Genomic DNA, 18,676 nt, shown 5'->3' on the forward strand with positions numbered 1-18,676 from the left:
TTAACAACATATTTACTTTTAGTGTGTAGCATTAAACCCATTTAAAGTGCACTCATATGACTAAATAGCAAAGTATACCCGTTTATTTCTGACCATGGTGGACCACTGCCTGATGGCTTTGGGCCACATATCCACGCTGCCCACATGACCGGTCACGGGATCAGGTCATTCACATGACCAGCTGGGCACGTGATGGATGCGGAGAGCAGGCCATGTGACAGGTAGTCACGTGACCGGTATATGGACGGGACTAACTGCTGCGCCATTTGTAATACATAAGGTAATGCTTGTATTGAACTAATGAGGTGCCCGTCTGGGGGGAATACAGTTCAGTATATTCAGCCTGAAAACGAGCGTATATTGAGTTATTTTCTCGGGACTGCGGGTCATGTGACTGGACGCTACTACTTGCTGCGCCCCTTTGTGATATGAATGCATGCATGCATATGAATGCATACATCGATCAAATTAGCTATGTTTCTGTAATAACTATTATTGTCAGTACACTCAGTATAAAAATCTGTGTATATTGTGATCTTATTTAGCCAATTGTTGATCATGTGAGTAGTGCTAATCTTGTGACTGGACATACATCAGCCGGACACAGGAAACTGGTGCTTCCAGTATAGCAAACTTGACTGTGGAGGTATTGTTTGGGGAGGGACTTCCTGCACCCACATCTCTTAGCCATTTGCACAGTTAGTACTGTATATATAAAGAGGACATTTGCTTGTAACCCTTCACTCCTGAGGAAGTCACCAATTGGGTGACGTAACACGTGGGGCTTCTGTGCACCTCCATCTGGGTTTGCCCTGTTCTTTTCATTATTCAGTTTTACTAATCATACTGAGTGTTCTTACCAGATAGTGGGTGTCTATAGGAGGGTGTACCATTATTGCCCCCCCCCCCTCCCCCAGTGTTTAGGGTTGCCCAAGATGTTTGGGTATTTTAAATATTTTTAAATTGTATGTCCTCGGTATTTTTGTAACCAATACATGTGCAATAAAGCATATATATTTGTAAATGACACATATTTATTGCCAAATAATTTGCCTTTGAGAGGTGTGGTACTGTATTAAGTCTGTGACTTTTTTCTTCTGTGGTGTTTACTTATTAGTTGTCTATTAACTTTACAAGTAGCTATAGTTATGAAGGCAAGGAAACCTGTAAAATTATAAAAAGAAAGGAAAGAAACCAATAGACCTCTATTTTTTCTTTAAACTAAAGACACTGCATATAACTTATCATAAATCAAAAATACCCAAGTGTTAATCCCACATATGAGAAGATTTTATGTATTATGTCAATTTTTACCCCCCCTCCTTTGAACTGTGCAACCAGAATGACTTGTACAGTATATAGCCCCAATACATATATACAATGCCATGTATGCTACCCTACTTACTATATATAGATGCAGAGGTTGTAGCAACATGAACCATCTGTCATATGGGAAACAGTACTTTAGATGACATGTCATAGTTAGAATTACCTATGGATTTTGCACTGGGCCCCCAAGAGCTTTAACGCTGGTATGCAAGCATTTTTAATAAAATGATATATTGCTCGAGCTGCATAAAAATAGGAAAAAAACTATACTCGCCTATCCCCAGTCCCCCACAGCTCCTGGTTGGCTCCATCCAGGTCCTCCTATCTTGTCTTCTTCTTGCTTCAGAGATGAGAGTTTGCTGCAGTTCCTATGACTAGCTGAAGCGGTGTCCCGTCTTGGCCAGTGATTGGCTAAGCGGGCAGGCCCTGCATCAAGCTCTCCTCTCAGAAGCAAGAAGAAAACAGTAGCTTTGTGGAATTGGAAGGAGCTGAACTGGAGCTGTGGGATACCAGCAGGGGACTGGGGAGAGGTAAGTCTATATTTTTTTCTATTTTAATTAATTCAATTTAAGAAGGTAAAATTGTTTTTTTTTTTTGCTAATGCTTTACAAGATCTATTTTGCTATTTTTTTAAATTTCCTAATAAACTATGTGATATATTGTTGACTCCAAAACTATGTGATATATTGTTGACTCCATTCATGTGGATGCAGATATAGAAAACTTTTGAAGCCTGGCTTTGTATATTATGTTTAGAATTGTCGGCCTCTATTCTCAATTAGCACTGTTAGCCTTCACTTGTCTGTAAATGCTAAATAAACCCTTGAACACGTCCCTTGGCTGTAGAAGTGCAGTTTAGTTGTGCAACTGAAACAGAGGTCATAGCTTGCCACACACCACCGCCTCTATGTGTACTGTCTGGATTCTGTGCCAAAATGAATGCTATTCAAATATACTATTTTGTAAGCAATGGACAGGTATGGCTCTGTATTTAGGCATAAACAGCTGTATTTTTAAGATCCATGACAGCCCCTTTAATTGTGTTTATTGTTGATATTAAATCTGTTTTTTAGAGTGAACTATACAATAAATGTGGATTTTGATTTCCTCCAAAACTCTGCTACATAGATGTCTGGGCAGTTTTCACATGTTGTAAAACAATGTTATTGATGCATTTAGTATTAAAGCGTACCTGTCAGATGCAACAAAAAAACATTTTTTTAAATATATCACTCAGTACCTAATCCTGACCATGTGCATGTAATTTTTATGTGTCTAGCACCTTTATTTATTTTTTTGTTTTACTTTTAATTGAGCTCACTAGTCTGAATTCCTCTCAAAGGAAGGGGGCGTGGCCTCACTGTGCAGGTCTCCGCCCCCTCCGTCAGTATGCTGTCTGCTCACATCTCCCCTAGCATTAGCAAAACTACAACTCCCAGCTTGTCCACACTGACAGTAGCGGGACACAAGCTGACAATGGGAGGATTTTTCCTCCAGCTGTGAGCCCTGCGCTCACAGCTGTCAATCAAGGAAGTGTGTCCATGACATAGGTGATGATGCATGGACACAACAGGACTAGTATGTGTCCAAGCAGGTGGAAAACATTTTTTTAAATCAACTGGTGCCAGAAAGTTAAAGGGTTGTGCGCTGCCCTGGCTTTCGGAGCTCCGCACGCAGCGTCCGGAAGTTCATTACTCCGAACGCTGTGTGCAAGCTTCCGTGTTCGCGGCCGCCGGGCATGACGTCACGTCCGGCCCCCTCGTGACTTCACGCCCGCCCCCTCAACGAAAGTCTATGGGAAGGGGGCGCGACCGCTGTCACGCCCCCTTCCCATAGACTTTGGTAGAGGGGGCGGGCGTGACATCACGAGGGGGGCCAGACGTGACGTCACGCCCGGCGGCCGCGTACACGGAAGCCCGCACACAGCATTCGGAGTAATGAACTTCCTGACGCTGCGTGCGGAGCTCCGAAAGCCAGGGCAGCGCACAACCCTTTAAACAGATTTGTTAATGACTTCTATTAAAAAAATCTTTATCCTTCCAGTACTTTTTAGCAGCTGTATGCTACTGAGGAAATTCTTTTCTTTTTTAATTTCTTTTTTGTCTTGTCCACAATGTTCTCTGCTGACACCTGATGCCCTTTTTAGGAACCGTCTAGAGCAGGAGAAAATCCTCATAGCAAACCTATGCTGCTCTGGACAGTTCCTGACACGGACAGACGTGTCAGCAGAGAGAACTATAAACAAGACAAAAAAGAAATTCAAAAAGCAAAGAATTTCCTCTGTAGCTCATAGCTACTAATAAGTACTGCAAGGATAAAGATTTTTTAATAGAAGTAATTTACAAATCTGTTTAACTTTCTGGCACCAGTTCATTTAAAAAAAAAAGTTTTCCACTGGAGTACCCCTTTAATTGTTCATAAAATCCTCTGTTATTTGTTATTTGTATACTGCAGACTCATATACTTAATTTCTGTGTTTATTACATATATTTTATTATTATACAATATTACAGACTGAACCAAATTTCAGGGATCTTTAGGCATGGATTGTGTGCTGGTTTAGATTGTGTATATCAAGGAAACATGTATTAAAAATGTTTGTCTTATGAAATAGGATATAACATTGCAGTGCCCATCTTACATTTGCCACTGGGATACCCAATACCTTTTTCAGTATACCACACAATGTACTTTGTGCCTAACATCGAAAAACCATTCTGCAATAATGATGAACATCATTTATCTATACTATATTGAACAAATATGCAAACTCTCCACCTTAGAGTATCCATTGGTTCTCATCACCTTGTGAGGTTCCTACAATAACATAAACAGCCTATTACTCCATTAAAAAGGCTATATACAGTATATAGCACCCTATGCTCTAAGGTTGGGTTCACACTTCTTTTACTTAGTAAGTTGTAGAAAAAATGGTATATTCCTATAAAAAGGAATGCTGACATATACCATGGATACCACGGTATATTGTAAGTAGACAAAGCTGAATATTTATGTGTTGTGAATACAGCTCTGGCAGTGGGTTGAGTAGTTAAAATCCAACGTGCTTGACCATTCTTTCCCCAGATGTCATCTATCAGTGCAGAGTAGGGATACCACCATACGCATAAGAGAGGTGGTCGAACCCTTTGAAATTGGTGGTTTTAGCCAAATTTTGAATAAAGTGTTAAGGATAATATCGTCCTGGATGTCCTTCAATCCTATAAAAGTGTAAGCACCTAATTAACATACTGTATAAATACACATAATATTCATACATGTTGTGTAATAGTGTATTTATATGTCAGTTCTCCTTTTAGGAATTGTGCCTTCCCCACATTTCTACTGTGCCTTTATAGTAATTTGCATATACCTATACACCTCAGGGAATAAAGGTTTCTATATTATGACTCCTTAGTACTTGGAAGTGAAACTAAAATAGTTTTCCTTGATTTAGCAGGAAATACAGTTTGGGTGGTGAATATATTCTCAGAATTGTTATGCTTGTTTATGCTACTTTCCAAGTCAAGTGATTCATAGACAGTTACATAGTTAGTACAGTTCAAAAACAGAAAGATAAAAAAAAAGTCTGTAGAGTTCAATGAACGTGAAAAGACGTGAATGAAGGAATGGGAATTTGGTAAACTTTGGAATATTGTTTCCCTACTAGTAATCCAGATAAAACATCCAAAAGACATCAGCCTTGAAGGGATTTCTATATATTTACGTAAGAGTTGATGTTATTTTTTAAGAAGATTTAAAATGATGTACCTTTTCTTCATACCTTCATATGGGTCATTTATATACATATATTGGTAAATCATGTTCCCATTTAGATATTTTTTCAAGACTAAAGAAATGTAATTCTTCTAATCTTTTCTCATAACTAAGATATCACTCTTCTTTGTACGCTCTCTGAATCCAGGGCATTTCAGTGCCCATAACTAAACAGTATAGTTAAGGTGAGGCATGACCAATACTTTCTAACATAGTATTATCGTGTCCTTGTCCTGCAAGTCCTAAAAGCCTTATAAGCAGCCACTTGGCACTGCATACTATTCTGTAGTCTATGTCCTACCCTACCCAGCAAAAAAAGTTAACTTTGCATTGTTTTTTTTTTTTCTTTTTATTGTAAGTCAATGGGAAACAGATTCTACTGTATGGCATATAGCAGAATAGATTTTTTGCATATGTAAAAGTATGTGTTTTTATCCAATTCAAGAGTATAAAAATATGTGTGTTAAATGTAAACTCATAACTCTTTTTTTTTTAAAGATCAGCACCACATAGACCTTGTGCTAGTCCATTGAATGAATGCCAGTCACCATTAAAACTGTTTAAGAACTTTTGGGTATAATCCATCTGGTCCTGTAGCTTTGCCCACAATCACTTTATTTAATTTAGCTTGGACCATATCTACATTACATGATGGCTCTATATCAGCTCCTCCTTCCTCTTTTGTATATATAAAGCTAAAAAAAATCCATTTAGTATCTCTGTCTTCTCTTGATCCCTGGTGACCACCTTCCCATTATCATTATTTAGGGGGCCTACATGCTCTGACAAGTGTTTTTTTTTTATTTTTTTTTTAGCATTTGTATATTTAATGTTGGATTGATTTAGCTTCTTCCTTAGGACACCTTTCTTTCATTTTGTATTTAGCCAATTTTTTATAAACTTTTTATTTTCAATGGCTAATGCCAACCAGTTTTTTAATTCCCCTTTTTGTCATCTATTGCCCTCTTGCCAGTGCCCGTGCTCAGTTGCTTGACAGAAAGCAATACTTACAAATCCTTATTATGGTCTAAAAACAAAGTAGTAAGAAAAAGCAATGGCATTTACCAAATGGTTACTGTATGAAATCTTCCATTATATAGCCACGGTCTCGAGCACAGAAGGCAACAGGGCAAAAGCCATTTCACGGCACTTCCTGTGAAAAAGGAGTCACATTTGATTTGATATGTGTTACCAGATATATAGATTACTAATAACTTTGAAGGAGAAACATGTCCTTTCTCTTTAGACCATCAATATGATGACCCTTAGGAAAGTCAAATGCCAAAGCTCAGAAGGCTCCACAAGGCAAAGCCGGGTCTTTATGACAAGCCAATAAAATACTTTTACAGCTATTCCAAATTAAGCAACAGCTACATTGGAATATGCTTACTGTTTTTATTTTTTTTTTTTACCAAGGGTTATGATATAAATTCTTCACAGGTAATATTATAATAACTCTAAGTCTGCAGAAAAGTTGTCTAATGCTTCACCATATATTGCTGTAGCATATATACCATACAGAGTCATTATACCTTTTAGGCTTCAGAGGTAGATTTGTTCACCAGACAGGAATAGATTTTTCACCTGTTGTGTACACAGCCTCTAAATCATTAGGTAGGATACAAAGCCGATCACTTTAATTGCATTATGCACATGTTGTAGCCATAATTCTGAAAGGTAGACAGGCGAAAATGCTGGTCCAATAAAAAAGTCTATAAATGGTCCTTAGCACATTTGTAATACTGGTTTCTTCTTATGTGGTAGATGGGCCTCTGGAACCCCTTTAGGCACCATGGACTAGGTACAAATGCTACCTCTTCACCACCTATAGCTACACCCCTTTACTGGTTCTTCACACCATAATAATTTAAGTCTTAGGCTGTTTCCACACAGGTTTTTTCTGGTGTTATTTGGAAATCTGCCACAGTAGTTCTTAAACCAAAGCCAGAATTTAATTATAAAGGAATGGGAAATATAAAGGAAGTATTTATACTTCTCATTCCCACTGGATCCACTTCTGACTCGGCTCAAAAACTGCAGTGGCAGTTAAAAAAAACAACAACAAAAAAAACGCGAGAAAAAACTGTGTGGAAACCTAGCCTTAGAATGACTACATGATGATATAAATAATAGTTTAAACAATACGAATATATTATTTAGCTAAATGGATTTTAGACAGATGTTTACTTAGCCTAGTGAGAAGGTGACATTTGTGTGAGTTTGCCTCAGACTTCTTCCCCATTACCTATATTGCTGACAAGATCTCATGATTTGTCATGGCGCTGGCAGAGCTGAGGATTTGTCGTGCCCAGTATGGTTATAATGTGCTAATCTCATCATCTTATTCTCTGGGTTTACATTTCACATCCTCAGTCTGCAGCTTTATGTAACTTTATCCTCTGGCTGTAAGTACGTGCCGAGACTCCAGGCTTCAGAGTGGTGGCTAAAAGCCAAGTACAGCGGACTCTGTTATGGGTAGAAATTTGAAATGATCAGATTGTACCAGAGTGGTATTTGGCTTGATATCATTCTATTATTATATTTATTTAAAGTATAGCAGATAATGCCCGTAGTTCTGTTATGCTTTTACTTTCTTTGTAGATTTCAGAAATTAAAACCCCCAAGAAAAGTATATATATATATATATATATATATATATATATATATATATATATACAGGGGTGTAGCTATAGAGGTAGCAGAGGTAGCAGTTGCATCGGGGCCCTGGTGCCTAAGGGGGCCCCAAAACACACCTGCCCCATAAGAGACCAGTATTTTAATTGGCATATGGGTCCCTGTTGCAGATTTTGCATCGGGGCCCAGAAGCTACGCTTGTGTGTGTATATATATATATATATATATATATATATATATATGTGTGTACACACACAATTTCTAGCTGTAGAAAAATATTAGATACAGAATATATGGAATAAGAGATGTTAAACACAGAAGTCTAAAATAATGACATTGTATGACAGCTTCAACTCAGCAAGCCAGCTACATAGCATTGTTTATCCTGGTAATACCCACAGAGATGTCAGCTATATTTTAGTGCTCATAATGTACTTCATATGAATGCCCATACGCCAATGCCTAAGATTTTGTTCCAGGACATAATATAAATTCTCTTGAATCAATTTTAAGATGTCTTGTGTCAAAAATTATATACACCAACAAAAAAGAACCAGTAGTGTAAATTTTTTTTATTTTATTTAACATATATGCCGATCACAGACATTTAAAAATACAAAGAGGAAAGTATAAAAACAAGGCACCACAAAACAACTGTAGTTAGATGAAGGGGGCATGGCAAATATAAATACATGGAATACAGGGAAGCTGTCCTTAAAAAATATAGTAAGATCAATATACAGGGTACAAAACCTCGATATATGGTAGCTACAGGACAATCAGATATATAGAATATACAAACAAGGTGTAAACAAATCCATATCAAGATGAAATATAAAGTGCAAATAGGCAAACCAAGAACATCCTGCCATGCATTACCTGCCTGCCACCTCCTACCCCAACGTACGTTTCGCTTGTGCTTCGTCATATATGACGGCATATATGTTAAATAAAATACAACTTTTTACACTACTGGTTCTTTTTTGTTGGTGTATATATACATTGCATAGGCCAGTGGTGGCTTTTTTTCCCTCAGGGTTGGATATCTTCCTCCCTCAGTGTATGTTGGTGATATAATTGTGTCAAAAATTGTAAGACACACTATTTCTGATGTTACACAATATTCACAGATTCACAGAGAATCCATTGTGGCAGATAATGATGAACAAGACAAAATGCTGGGGTGTTTCCTAGTGCAGTAGGAGGAAAGAAAGCAAACCCACCACCAAACCTATAGTACTGTACTAACCTTGCTGGGTTGTGCTATCAGGTAGACACAACTCTATGGTAGGCTTAGGATTTGTGAGGTTGTGTGCAGTTTTCAGCTCTATGGCCCCTATCCATATATCCGGAGGTTCGGAACAGGTAATTGGAGAAAAATTGGGCCTTGATAAAGTGCTACTGTTCTGGATCACAAACTTGTCCCCATTTTTCTCCACTTTTTTGCCAACCAGTGCTGAGATGCAACTGCTATCCTAGGGCCACATAAGAAAATAATAGCATTATGTTACAGAGGGTTTTTCAATATTATATATGGATCCTATTGAGTCATGACAGGTTAATTGGTAGACTTAATAAGTGTACCTGTCACTGTCCTAGAGACATGTAAAAAAATTTGATCAGTTGGGTCTGATTGTTAAGACCCCAAATAATTGTTAGAACAAGCAGGGAGAAAAATGCAGCTGACACAATTCCATAGGTGTACGCTTAGGTGTACTCTTAGGCTTCTTTCAAACTGCCGTTAGGTGTACTCTTAGGCTTCTTTCAAACTGCCGTTAGGTGTACTCTTAGGCTTCTTTCAAACTGCCGTTAGGACACGGTAATGTGATGGCCTTCGCGGGAGCTGAGGAGAATAGTGGGCCTTATTTTTCTCCCGCTACAAAATAACGGCGCACAACGCACCCCAATATATTTAATAGGATCCATCGGGACCCATTATTGACCGTTTTGCCCGGCATAGCTTTGATCAGTGTGGGCAATCAGTGTAATGCATATTATAGTCCCCTATAGGGGCTATAACATTGCAAAAAAAAAAAGTTTATAAAGATGATTTAACCCCTTCCCTAATAAAAGTTTGAATCACCCCCCTTTTCCCATTGAAAAAAAAACTGTGTAAATAAAAATACATATAAACATATGTGGTATCGCTGCATGTGTAAATGTCCGAACTATAAAAATATATAATTAATTAAGCCGCGTGGTCAAATGGCATAAATTCCAAAGTTCAAAATAGCGTACTTTTGGTCCCTTTGTATACCATAAAAAAATTAACAAAAAGCGATCAAAAGTTCGATCAAAACAAAAATGGTACTGATAAAAACTTCAGATCACAGCGCAAAAAATGAGTCCTCATACTGCCCTGTATGCAGAAAAATAAAAAAGCTATAGGGGACAATGATTTTTTTTTTTAGGTTTCGCCATAGACTTTTGGGTAAAATGACTGATGGCATTACAAAGTAAAATTGGTGGCGCAAAAAAAAAAAAGCCATCATATGTGTCTGTAGGTGCAAAATTAAAAGGGTTATGAATTTTGAACGGGGAGGAAAAAATGAAAGTGCAAATACGGAAAAACCCTCTGTCCCCAAGGGGTTTAGGACAGGGCGCAGCAGCAGTGTGAAAGTAGCCTTAGCTAGTTCTAGTTATCAGCTGGGGTCTGAACACTCAGACCTGACCTCTCAAAACTCTGCATCCCAAAAGTTTTTTTTAAGTGACAGTGCAGTTAAGATAAAAGTTTAGATCCGGGACTTATCTGTTGTTTCCACCTCTTTGTCAACCATAAGAAATAGGAAAATAGGAATGTTTATAAAACTACTTGAATGGCCATGAACAGAATGACCAACATTTTGTGGAAATTTTGTAAAGTGGTGTTTTTCTAACTTTATGAGGCTTTTTTTTTAAATTAATTTAGCATTGATTTCTCATGACTCATAGTGTGTTCTCAGCTGTTAGGTACAAAACGTGCTGACCCCAGGACTGCGGTAGATCTGTACTATGCCCAGCGTCTGGGAGGATTTCATCACATGTGATGCTCTCGTGTGCTGTAAATCTGCCCTGAAGCCGAAGAATACACCCAAACATTGTGTGTTAAAACGTGAAGTAGCTGACTGGAGACATATATATGACTATACGCAGTAACATTCCATTTAGCATAGCTGCAAGTAATACATTGTGTCATAGATTTATTCCTTTGTGTGCACTCTCAATTCACAGTCTAGACTGCTAAATAACTGTGTATATAGATAGGTTTGTCTGCCTGGTAAGCAGTTGTTCCTCACTTGATCGTCTTTGACATATATGAACGGCCAATTCACTCTAAGATGATATTGTTGACGTAGCTGCTAAGGAAAGACATTAAAGGGGTACTCCGGCACTTAGACATCTTATCCCCTATCCAAAGGATAGGGGATAAGATGCCTGATCGCGGGAGTCCCGCCGCTGGGGACCCCTGTGATCTTGCACGCGGCACCCCGTTTATAATCTGTCCCCGGAGCATGTTCGCTCCGGGTCTGATTACTGGCGACCACGGGCAGGCGGCGTGTGACGTCACGCCTCCGCCCCGTGTGACGTCACCCTCCGCCCCTCAATGTAAGCCTATGGGAGGGGGCGTGACAGCTGTCACGCCCCCTCCCATAGGCTTGCATTGAGGGCCGGAGCGTGACGTCACACGGGGGCGGAGGCGTGACGTCACACTCCGCCTGCCCCGTGGTCGCCCTTTAATAGGTAAAGAGATTTATACAGTATAAAGGGAAATTACTTTGCAAGTCAGAATAATATGGATTGAGGGGGAAAAGTGGAGCAATTTTCTAGAAAAGTGAGTTCCTCAGGACATACCTCATGACGCCAGGTGGAACGAAATAAATTAAATAGCTTCATACAACACAAAGCTATAATACAGTTGTGAGCATTAGGCCTTTGGTATACTAAATAGACTCCTGCTGGATACAGCTATCTTTCTGGTGATACATCTAATTAAAGGAGTGTCCAATCAGTGAAGTTTTAAGTGCTGGGATCTTCACCAATCACAAGAGAAAGTGAGTTTAAATGGAGCAGCATATGAGCATGCACACTGCAAATCTGTTAGAATTAGTGAAACAATGTATCTGCGTGTTTCCAGGAGTCCTTGAGTGTTTGACTGGAATAGCAGTACACATGCTTGACCAGTGGTAAGACCCCAACGATCAGACACTAGTCATCTATCCTGAGGATTGAATATAGAAACATTTCTTTAAAGGGGTCATCCACCTTTTAAAATTGAGGCCTAAACATTTAAAGTAGCTGATTGGCAGGGGTGCTGGCTGTCAGACCCCTTCCATTCTGATATTTATGACCTATCCAGTTTTGTGTGTATAAGAATTAAGTTCTCAATGCAGTTGATGGGCAAGTGTGACCATTTTTATCTATGATCTACGCACGTCTATACAGGCTGCCATACCATCATAGGAAACCATAGTCATGTCCTAAACATTTGACTCTTGACAAAGCGCGCACATGCATGTGAAAGGTGTTGAGATTCACATTATGGAGAACTCACAGTAGCGTTACAGTGTATGGATAAAGATTTTAATGCATACCGAATAAAGGCAAGTTTAACGGAAGAGCTGGATCAGCTATCCTTTTTGTGTTCAGACCATTTGAAACCTTCTATATGACAAAGTACAATCTATCTATCCCTGTAATTGGAACCCCCAAAGACTAAACCACACAAGATATGGCAGTCAGAAAGCAATGTTAACTCTTTCCCACATTTACCAGATGATATATATCTGTTCAAAATCCGGAAAGTTGACTATAAAGTTTTTAAAATGATCTTTATTACTGTGCCCATGAGCCTTCCCTCTGGTGATGCCACATGGGTCGATGATTAAAGGTTAGGTCACTGTCACCTGTGGCTTTAAACACCTATGTGCGAGGCACAGTAGGGAATGAGGTAATGGGAAGGGAGGGTCATACACTGTGGTAGATAATCTCATTGATGCTTCACCTGCCCATTTATAGATTATAGGATGGAAGTATTTATCATGAGTAGCTGCAGGCTGCTAAGACACCATGAGGGATTTAGCAGAGCAATTAGCTGACACGCCAGGTAATACATACATGAATTCTAAGAACGGTGAGTACTTTCAGAGGGTTTTAGCTACTTTCTGTGTTATGCACATAATCCCATTAGCAGTTATTCAATAAATGAGCTATACCCTAGACATAGACTTTATTTTTCTAAGGTAGACAATGGCACTAACTAGTTTCTATCCAAAAGTTCATCTATAAGGTGGTCCTGAAATGATGGCATCTGCATGTAGTCCATTGAGTTCTCCTCACTTGCTTTGTATTTAGGATTAGCACATACGTCTCACCCTGGATGTTTTTAAAACATGTGTAAATCACACGGGGTTGGGTTCCATAGTACTCACAGTATGGGTTCTCTGTAAGGTAAGACAGTCTGTGGTTACTAGTTCTTTAAGGCTCAGTGCTCTGGATTGTTAAGGGAATGTGGTGTTGCTTTATCTGAAACAGAGTCTCGTTTAACACCCAGGAACAGACAGGTTTATGCATGCACAGAACTCACCCTCCCCTATGTGTTAATTTGAAAATTGCTGTGCTTAGTTTTGCTGGCACATTTACATCATTTAATAGTTTTAACATGTATAGAATAGTAAATGCTTTCAGACTACTGGATAAAAGCACAATCAAAGTATTATTTACAGGGCAAGGTAATACAGGTGTGTATACAGAATAGTAGAGGATGGATTTTTTACTGTCTAGTTACACCACACCATATAATATAATGGAAACTTATTCTGTAATGACAATAGGAATATATATCAGATTAATGAACTACTTCAGTACCTGCAAAAAACCAAAATGATCCCATTGTGGGTGATGGAGTTTATTCTAGTTAGTAAATTGTCCTTTCTTTCTTGGTTTCCTTCCATTTGGCTTTATTTTATATGGTTTTAAACTATGTGAGTTGCTGCTTAGGCACTTAAAAAGAGATTGCAAGCTCCATGGTGAGACCAGTGTGGAATTATCTGTAAAAGAATATGTAAAATGTCAATCATAGTGTATGTAAATAACTTCAATAACTTACATTAAACCGTGTTCTATGTTATCACTAAATCATCTTTAAGTAATCTTGGGTGATAAAATCATGGGGCATTTTATACGTTTATTCTGCTTGTTTAGTTTCTCATGTCAATATCATATTCAATTACTGCTACATTTGAATGGTGTTGTACATATAGAAGAAGGCCCCATTGCCTACCCTTCTGACCCAGAATTTTACAAGCACAATTCTAAAGTTGACCGCACACCTTAAATAGCTGTTTTGGATGACAGATATCGCTCCCAATCTTACCATATGGGAGATCAGAAGAAATAGCTATTTTCAATAGAGAGAGGCACAGTAAGCTGCTTCCAGACAGCCGTGGCGGTGACATACCCCTCTTAAAACAATAAAAACAGTTGGGTTATTGATATCTAATATCTAACCCAACCCCTTTTCCCCCAACATCATCTGGCAGGGGAGAGTCAGGAGGCCCTCATACTTTTTAGAGAGTTGGTCAGGGTCTTGGGTGTATGGGGACCTTTATGCAGCTATATTTCCCCAGTTTACTAGTTATTGTAGGAGGGAATAGAGTATTTTGCAGACTCTTCATTTACCAACAATGATGTCTGTGGAGGGTGGTAGCACTTTACATGTTTATATAGGGCATTTGAAATTGTCCCAAGTTAGGTTTTAGCAAGCTTAAAATGTGTTACTGCACACAAACAGTGAACCCATGAAGGTGTTCTGTGGTATCTGGCACCAAGCCATTAGCAGCAAATCCTTTAAAGGGAAACTGACAGGCTGTTCACCTCCACTAAACCCAATATACTGGCATTAAAATGGGGGGTTACTTATTTGAATTATTGAAGTATGGCAAGCGTTATAGATCTTTAGTCTTCTAGTGGTATTGCATAGCTCTGCTCAATGGAAGCAGGGACTAGTGTCTTCGCACTGCCCTGTCTTCTCGCTCTGACCTTCATCCGCAATGAATATGCAAAAGTATTGTATGAATGTGAGAGCCTGCACCTGTGCTCCGCTTTGCACATCCTAGCGAGGTGAAAGTCAATAATTTTGCATATTCAATATGGGGGCAGGCCAGAGCACGGAATATTCAGGAGGCAGGAGAGCACAGCAAGCCGCATCCCTGCCTCCATTGTGCTGAGCTGCGCTGCAGAACTAGAAAACTAAAGACATATAAATCTGGGGTTTAGTGCAGGTGAACAGCCTGTCAGTTTTGTAAGTCATGTAAGTTGCGAGGAGCCTCAATGGATTTGGTTTTCCATCACATCTCAGGAATTAGATTTAGATAGTATTTGTCATACTAACATCCACATAAATGCCATGACTCAGTGTTTCCCAGCAGGACATTTTCAAGAGCATCACACCTTTTCCACTAGCTTGTCTTCTTCCCAGATTGCATTCTGGTACCATCTATTCCCTGGGTAAGAAACTCACAACCATCTACAATAGCTTTTCTTTGTGATCTTCTGTGATGGGCTTGTTTTTGCTCCCTATGCGCATCAGTGCACCATGAACATCCATGACCCCTTTGCTGGTTTACTGGTTGTACTTCTTCGGCAGGTTTCAGTCACTGCAAACTGGCAACACCCCACAAGAGTTGACATTTTGGAGATGTTCTGACCCAGCCAAATAATCCTTGTCAATGTTGCTTGAATCCTTACACATATTATGGGGGAGATTTATCAATAGCAGAGGAAAAGTTACCCAGTTGCCCATAGCAACCAATCAGATTGCTTCTTTCATTTTGCTGAGGCCTTGTTAAAAATTTAGGAAGAAATCTGATTGGTTGCCATGGGCAACTGGGCAACTTTTCCTCTGCACAGGTTTTGATAAATCTCCATAGTTTATATAGTTGAAAACCTTGTCCATATTTGCTGCTTTAAACACATTAACTTCAATAACTAATTATTTACATGCTGCAAAATACTGTATATCCCTCCACTTGACAGGAACCATAGTCACCAGATAATCAATGTTATTCACTTCATCTTCCAGGGGTTTCAATGTTAAGACTGATCAGTGTAGTGTAGACTTTGTCAATGTGCTTTCCTGGAGAGGGGCTACTAAACATACAGTGCAGCTGTGAGAGTGGCTGCAGGGTGGGCTGTCACACACAGGACCAAGGTGGGACCTACTTGAGAGGAGGTGGCCCACGGCAGTTCTCTGCATATTGGCATCCAATGTATCTGTGTAGATCAGCAAAAACTGCACAAGAATCATTCCTATTGTGTTATATAGATTTTTTATTTTGTACCTTGTCCCTGCTGGGACTTAAACTCGTGCCGTGACCTATTGTAAGAGAAGCAGAAAGACATACAATAAGGCATAGTCTGCATTTACAGAACCCTTATTTTCTGGAAATAAAAAAAACTGCATACAGTTGCCTCTCTTGTTAGGGTATGTTTTGGTAATCTTTGGTAAAGGTGGAAGGAAACTGTCTGGGTGTGGGGGGCGTTGGGAAATCAGAAGAAGTAGTGTTTAGGCAATAGCTATGTATGGTGTATGGCCACCTTTAGCATTTAGTGTTTAGTTTCCACTACTTATCTCAGCTTTCAGATCTACTGTTTACATTTTGCAATGTGCATATAGATTCTTGCAGACTGGAGTTTAATGTCCTCACATGAAACCTTGTTGTGTATCTTATGACCTGACCGGTAGATCTACCATACTGTTGGTGATTATTTTTCATACATTATTCATATATATATATATATATATATATATATATATATATATATATATAGAAAGAATAATCGTAAAGGGAACCTTTAAAATATTACTTTTAATTTATCCTTAAAAAATGTACAAAAAACAAAATAATAAATGGAAAATTTTTTTAGAAAATTTTTGAAAAATTATTTTCTTGACCGCCACCAGTGTATATAATTTACTTTTGTTCAAACAATGTTCATAATTCCGTAATAATTCTGAAAGTTCAAACAATGTTCATAAGTTCCTGTGTGTTAAAGGTCTATTGATCAATCTCAGTATCGGTGCCTATTCACATAGGTAGCCGCTGTGCCTGCGTTATTCTCCTTTTCTTATTTCAGTATGTAATAGGCGCATCCACATTGGAATACCAGTACAATACAACAACAATTCCGTAATATATTGCTCATAGTGCTGTGTTAAATTGCAATTAATCCCATATTGCTGTATGCTTGTTCACATTCATGCCGGTTGCGATATATTGGTTATACTCCACATGGGTTTGTTCATTAGTACACAGGGTTAGTCGCCATCCCGGGCGTGTATCCAACACCCTATATGTGCGCTTGTTCACACTTCTGCTAATGGATCGTCAACCTGGGTATATGTGCAAACCCCTATGTATGTGCTTATTCACACTGCTGCCGGTTGATTGCCCTTCTGGGCGTATGTCCAACACCTTATGTAGGTGCTCATTCACACTCCTACTGGTTGTGATATTTGAATAGTTTTCAGATTGAGGTTCTTAAATAAATCGTTTTATCACCGGCTAAGGCGTATATCCTCCACTGTATAACACTCTCCGATTGGGATTAATTTAAATCACATATAAACATATACGATCCTAGTTATTCGTCCTCGTATTTGTTTTATTTTTGTAGTTCTAATATCCACTCTGCGTTATTAGGTTTTAGCTTTCTGTTCACATTGGTGTATTCATGTCTCAGCCTTTTTTAACCCTCTCCATGAGACATTCACAATCACCACAGCACCTCATTCATACAGTGTTATCTGTTAATTATTATTATACTGAGGTGTATATATTCACTGCACTGTAGAGCTCTATATAGTGAATATTCAGGGTGTAATTCATACACCTCGATTCTTCACTATTACTTATAGTGAGTATATTACTATGTATGTGAGCCCATCAATCATCGCAATACCAATAGATCACCACATGCATATTTCACACAATTTGTAGCCTTTTGGTTACTCATGCACAAGTAGATTCAGATGTAATTGGACGATTGTATATAAACTTCTGAGTACGTAAAGACTCTATTCACATTGTATTGCGGTCACACATATTGTTCAGCGTATATGGAGCCAAATGCAGATGTGAGGATATTATCCAGTTTAATATTTTGTAAAATTCAAACGTTAGTAGTCATTGATTGTAGTTGTATTTAGTATGCACAGTCTATAATGCGATTGTCAGCAACTTATGACCTTTATCATATTGATATATTTAAATATGCACTTATTTCTTTTTGTTATCCATTTGCATATTTGATATATTTGATACAAGTGTTCCGTAATTATTATTCACTTAGTATCATATTTCCTTTCTCACAGGAATCTATTTACACTTTGCATGCATGCATTGCCTTATATCTTGTTTAAGAGAGGTCAATAGAAAAAAGTGCAAAATGGAAAGAAAAACCTGGTGTAGATCAAGGATGCAGTTCACATTGTCTAGGTTCGACGCGTTTCTTTTGCCAGGTCTTCAGGAACCATATTAGGCCATTTTCTTTCATCAGAAGTATAGAGCCAGGTTGTTTGATGTCCGACACTGATGGCGGTCAGCACCAAATGCCGCCATTGTATCTTCTTTAAATAGGACGTCATTCCCACTCCACCCTCCTTCCTTTCTGATTCTACCTATCACTGCTTGCTACGTCAGTTACCTGGCGTGTCTATGTGCAGAGAAGGTGTGTATTGGGACCAGGTGTATGGGGGAGTGTATTCTGGTCAGGGTTAGGGTAGTAATACACGTTCTAACCATTCTGTCAGTTTCTGTTTAGATGGAATTATTGAGGCTGCAGTGATATATTAATACAGAGATTTGCATTGTTACCGAGGCGCTGCAAATTTATTGACCGATCCGATATATAACTATGAAAAATTATATGTTTATTATTTACTTTATTTTGTTGGTCTTTC

General features: G+C 38.7%; 1 protein-coding gene and 1 long non-coding RNA gene across 4 annotated transcripts in view; one reads left to right on the forward strand and one right to left on the reverse strand.

The window, feature by feature from the left end:
- LAMB3 (laminin subunit beta 3) overlaps positions 1-18,676 on the forward strand; it is a 134,200-nt gene that overhangs the window by 51,281 nt on the left and 64,243 nt on the right. The window lies entirely within an intron of this gene.
- Positions 5,963-15,912, reverse strand: LOC130356413 (uncharacterized). The gene is made up of 5 exons (XR_008888873.1): positions 15,785-15,912; positions 13,582-13,763; positions 13,146-13,239; positions 8,987-9,212; positions 5,963-6,256 (listed from the first exon to the last, which is right to left on the reverse strand). It is a non-coding gene; the product is annotated as an uncharacterized LOC130356413 (long non-coding RNA).

The sequence above is a fragment of the Hyla sarda genome, chromosome 2, assembly GCF_029499605.1.
Source record: "Hyla sarda isolate aHylSar1 chromosome 2, aHylSar1.hap1, whole genome shotgun sequence".
Classification (NCBI taxonomy): domain Eukaryota; kingdom Metazoa; phylum Chordata; class Amphibia; order Anura; family Hylidae; genus Hyla; species Hyla sarda.